Consider the following 6000-nt stretch of genomic DNA (forward strand, 5'->3'; position numbering starts at 1 on the left):
AGCATCAGTAAGTGGCTTTGTCAGCCTTGATGTGAAGACGTGATGGGAGATCCTCATGCAGACCTCTGAGCCTTGGCCTGACAGACTCAGGAAGGCACCAGGAATGATTTCTGAAGGAGAGTTGTCAGTAGACGCCCTTGTTTGGTCAAGTGCTGGTCAAGAATCATAATAATCCTTGCAATAATAATAATCTCAAAGCGCTTCACAGAATATACTGTAAAGTGAATTGACTGTAATTTTTGTGGGCAAACCACGACAGCCAATTGCACACAGCAGTGTCCCACAAACAGTCAAGGATTGAGTGACCAAATCGTTATGATTAAGAAGGATTACAAGAGGTAACTGTTCATTTATGTAAATGCATATATAACAATTCATAGCTACCACTACACTGATTTCCACAATATGCTTCTTTTTAAGCTTCAGCCTCTTTGCTGCTTATTACAGTGCTGATAATTATCTCTGAAGATCCCTCAAATGATGTTCCAGAACAAAATGTCTCGCCATGCAAGGATAAAAATCTCATTTAAAAATAATGTTCTATTGGCTTGAAAGAAAGTCATTTTCGGACTGTCTCTAACACAGAATATATTTGACTAAAATGACTTGGAACTATTTTCATGACTCATTGAATTTCTATGAGATGGTCTGACCTGGTATTACAATAAATTGAATGCAATTGCTCAGTTGTTTTCACATTCTCTTACAGACGCTTCTTGAATAGCAATAGCAGCTTATTAAGCAGTTTATTAAGTTCTTATTTTTTCACATTTAGTACTGTCATTTTTAATGAATGTAATGTGGCGGTCTGGGTGGTCTGATTGCTGAGCCAGAAGGGTCTGCAGTACTCCAGGGAACTGCTGATGACAGCAAAGCCAGCCTGGCTCATCAGCAGGACTTGGGATGGTAGACCAGTTACTGGGGCCAGGGAATGCTCTCACTCAGCTCCTGTTAAACCTGCAAGCCAAGGTCCTAACGTGTTAGAGAAAGCAGCGGGAAACCTTGCCAGACAGTGCTATCAATGGAAAACTATGAATTCGGCTTGCAGTAAACCACAGTATGACCTCACAAATCTAGCAACAATAATAATGAAAAATAGAAAAATTACATTAGTGCGATGAGAAGTGACAGCATTTGTTTTCAAATGCAGTCATTAACCAATGCACATATGCGCCAAAGCCTTCCTTCGTTTAATTAAAATGAAAATGATTCGAACTGCCAGCAGCAGACATTTTTCTTCTTGTCAAAATCTAAAGAATTCCTTCAGGACTTCTCATAGGATCCAGCTTCATGTACTTCTGCAAACATAAACAATCATGCATTAAGCTCGGATCTTTCCCAAATTGGCTAACTGGTGCATGATCATCCGTACTTAGAGTCATTGATGGTAGAAGGATAAGGAGGTGACTTGTAAGGAGGAACACTACATGATGCATAGCAACATGACACTGTAGCTCCCACGCTAACTCCAGGAAGCACAAACTTTTGACTCTTGTAGACTGACGTTTTCTCGTTTCCAGACTGCGGTGAACAAAATACATCTCGCTCCAAACCCGAACCTCTTGGTAACCTTTTGGCAGACATTCTCTGTGAGGAAATCATAGTGAGTGGGAAGTATTGCTTCCAAGACACAAGCTTGTTTGCCAACTCCGGTCAAAATTGCCATCTTCTTTGAGATAAACATATTGCATGGTTTTATTCTTCAGACTTGAGTTTTTTTTAATTGCACATTCTCAATTGGCCGTTGGCATTTCAAGTTCATACTCCCATAAGCTCCAGCTTATCCAGAACGTTGCATCCTTTCCTGTGTTCGGTTCCACAAGCCTAACACCCACTCCCATTCTCATTAGACTCCACGGATTCCTTATTGAGATGTTATTCGACGTGAAAGACATCATATAGGTGCATATTGTTGCTGTTGGTGGTGGTGGTGATTAAGCACTTGTTCGTGTCATTAGTAAATGAAGAGATTTCTCGAAGCTTTCATTAGCTCATGATCAAGTAACGTTTTGGTACATTGTTTCTCCCCCATTTAAACAAAGCTGGTGAAATCGGCAATAAACTGGGCTTTGCACGTTGAGTTCCTGAGGCTGAATCTTTCAAAAGACCACAAGGTATAAGTGATAATGCAGAGAACAAAAAGATTACAACAAAATAGAGCGCTGACAGTTTTGTTGATATTCATCTGACAGTTCTAGCAGAGCTGATTGTTAACTGTATTCCTGATCTTAGAATCTACCTAAATGGCCAACCACAAACACAAGAAGAACAGCAGTTTTATCAGACCTATTGACATGCAGTATCTTGCAAGTTCGCCACAGGAATGCAACCAATGCATTTTCACACATGCCAGAACAAGATTTTCCCCCAAAAATACACTGTACAATATATTCTGTGAAGTGCTTTGAGACGTCTCAACAATGTGATAAGGCATTATATCAAATGCAAGGATTATTATTATTTATTGTTATATAAAACCGTTGAAAGAATTAATTTGATTACTAACCCGTCGTAAACATTAAGTTGACTTGATGAAATGTATCATTTTGATTATGTATAACCTTGCAAATCTTTTATTAAATTTTACGACTTAAAAGGAAATTTGTGTCAGTTCATATTTCACCCGCAGAGTCACAAATTTAAATGACCCTTAGTTGGGTGCCCAGAGCAAACTACGGGAGGATTTATTTAAAATATTGAAAGGTTGAGACAACCCAGAGCTTTGTCACCACGGCTGGCACATGTTCCATTTCCAATCTAGCAAATCAGCCCGCAGTAAAATTAACCACTCAATCAGAGCTAAATTGAAATGAAACAAATTTAATACGCTCAGCTGGCCAGAAATGACCCATTGCCCTTCCCCAGATAACTAAATAATAATAATAATTGAGCATTTGAGATAGCACCTTATCACGTCATCAAGATGTCTCAAGGCCCTTCACAGAATATACCGTAAAGTGAATTGTCTCTATATTTTGTGAGCATGTTTGTTATGATGGTGGGGTCTAAAAAAGTAAAAGCTGCTGTTTTGCTGTGTAGTCTGTTAAATTTACAAAATAAACAGTCACTACACTTCACAATAGGATTCTGTGACAAGCTTTGAGACCTCCTCCCGAATGGAACAGCATAGAATGCAAGGATAAATACAACATCCACAGTCTGCAAGAACCTGTAACAAAAAAAACATAGTCGCCGAGGGATCAATTAATCCTGTACTTGCTGAAGGTTTCTTGTAAGTGCAGGAGATGAGAAAGTAAACATTGTCAAACTGCTGTACACGGTTCGGTGCAGATTGTTCTGGTGTCACTCAGAACGGCTTGGCTTCACTTGTTTAAGGCAGACGCCTGCTGATCAAGTGTCCAAGCTTCAACAAGATTGATATCATTCTTCATCGCATTTGGTGAGATGCACAGATTTACCATTGAGGCTTACATTCAGGTAAATGCCATAGCATGTAAGTATTTGAATGGTGCTGTCAATGTGTTGAATGTGGGCTGACATTTTCACAGGGGTTCCAGACATCCTAAAGCCAAGACATGTAATTAATGGAAATGGCCATTGGCGCCAACTATTGAGCTTTCACCAGAAAAGCAGACTTTAAATGTTCAGATTTAGTCATTACCTTTATTGAAATACTGTTCAGGTTCTGATCTGAAACTCGCATTAAGAGCCCACCCTGAACATGAACAGCTCTGTCAGCCTGGCGCAGTGGCAGCACTCTCGCCTCGGAGTCAGAAGGTTGTGGGTTCAAGCCCACATTGGAACTTGGAATCATTTAAACTAAGATGACACTCCAACGCAGTGATGGGGTTCGTTGCATTGTCGGAGGCGACCGACAATTCCCCCAAATACAATTGGTCACTCACTCCATGGCTGTTTGTCAGACGTTGCAGTGCATAACTGGCTGCCGCGTTTTGCCCACAAAATACTTAGCCGATCCACTTTACATATCTTGTGCAGGGCTTTGAGGTGTCTCGATGACATGATAAGAAGCTACACCAAATGTAATGACTATTATTATTATTTCTGTCCAGACTCATCTCAGCCAACGTCATTGAGTTCTGCAGATACTGTTTTTACTGGGAAGGAGGATATTACTGAAGACAGACAAGACAGATTGTAATTGAAGCATCTGCTGCTATCAGTAAAGAATCTCGGCTTGGAAATAAAGTGGGCTGCTGATTGCTGATGTGGGAGGACGGCAGCGAGCAGAGACTAAGAAATAATATGGTTAGAAGTGATCCTGCTTCGAACCTTTCATCATATTTCCTACCAATGAATTCACACAAAGAACCTTTTCACCTTCTGATCTGGTTTGCAAAGGTTTTTTTCTATGGCAAGGTTTTCAATTTGTCTGCGGGTGAAAGTATTAATAACAAAAAATGCATCTGTATGTTATATAGTGTTACGTATCACTTTTGCGATGTCTTGAGATATCTTTCATGACCAGATATATAAAGTGAATATATAAGTTAACATATAAATTATATATAAAGGGAGAGAGAGTGCGCATTCCATTCCAACAATTTATCTCTGGGATTTCCATGTGTAGGTGGGAGGATGCATGGAATTCTCAGTTTGGTTTGGATATTCATAAGCATGGTGATGGGTTTCCACATGTGTCAGACACCCCTGGCTGACCCACAAAAAGTACAGAGTAAAATGGACAGTCAGTTACATTTTGTAGATAACACCTACCATGACAACTGATGAATCAATACAAAACAGTTGCATGTATAATTTGGCTCAAGGCCATCTCACAATACAGTAGAATCTTTTTGATAAATCACAATGCTTGCTGCAATATTGGGTTCCGTGAAGGTTTCAATTGGCTTCACTGAGTCAGCTTTACTGATGGGTCCAGGAATTTAGAGAAAACAGAAGAATGACATTATTTTTCAAGAACTGTGTGGGAACTGGCGTTCCAATTTAAGACCGAATTTAAGCATTTTCCACAGTTCTGTGCAGTCTTAAATTTCAAGACAAATTGGTCTTGCAGACTAAAACTGAGACGTCTGCGTGGAATTAGGATTTAGCTATTTTTATCCCCCTATGGATAAAGTCAGAGTTCAGTAATTAAAAATAAAATAATGAATGGAAATGGGTGCCCAGTTATTATCTACACTGTAGTACATAAATAATCATTGGTGAAAGCTGGAGAGGAAAACACAATATCTCCTTGTTTGTTTAAGACAGAAATACATTTGCCCAGGAGTACAAGATTGGATTCAGGTTCTGATGATTAGTGGCTGTGTGAATCCTATAATTTCTCTGCTCAACAGCAACAAAAAAATTACCATTTATATAGAGGAGGACATCCCAAAGTGCTGGACAAACAGAGTTTCAAACCTGAGCTGGGGTTCAGGGTCAGGGAGGGTGTAGGGCAGGGAGATCAAAAGCACGGTCAAAGAGGAGGGTCTTGAGATGGGTCTTGAAGGAGGGAGGGGGGTGAGGCGGAAGGACTTCGGGATGGAGTTTCAGAGGGTGGGGCAGTAGTGGCCGAAGGCCCATCTGCCAATATTGGGGTGAGGGAGGCGGAGGACTTGAAGCAGGCTGGAGCCCGCTGAGCAGAAGGAGCGAGCAGGATGATAGGGGGTTAGAGGTCGCAGAGGTAGGGGGAGCAAGACCATGGAGGGCTTTGAAGGTGAGGACCAGGATCTTGAACTGTATCCTCTGTGTGATGGGAAGCCAGTGGAGTCAGGCGAGGATGGGGGTGATAGGGGCTGGAGCCTAGTGCGGGACAGGACACGGGCTGCTGACGTGGGGTAGAAAGGATAGGTTGAGGGTCAAACAAGACCCCAAGGTTCAGGACTGACTTAGGAAGGTGGAGTGTGCAACCATGGATGATGATGCTGTCAGTGCCTGAGGTGAGGAGGCACTGACATGAGTCAACCAGGAGAGCCTGATTATGCTCATACATAATGTATGTCTTCATTCCACCTGACGTGGTGCATATGTAGAATTCCTAATTTCACTCATTATATCCACACGGAAACATAA

Source organism: Callorhinchus milii, unplaced genomic scaffold (assembly GCF_018977255.1).
Source record: "Callorhinchus milii isolate IMCB2004 unplaced genomic scaffold, IMCB_Cmil_1.0 Scaffold9, whole genome shotgun sequence".
Classification (NCBI taxonomy): Eukaryota; Metazoa; Chordata; class Chondrichthyes; order Chimaeriformes; family Callorhinchidae; genus Callorhinchus; species Callorhinchus milii.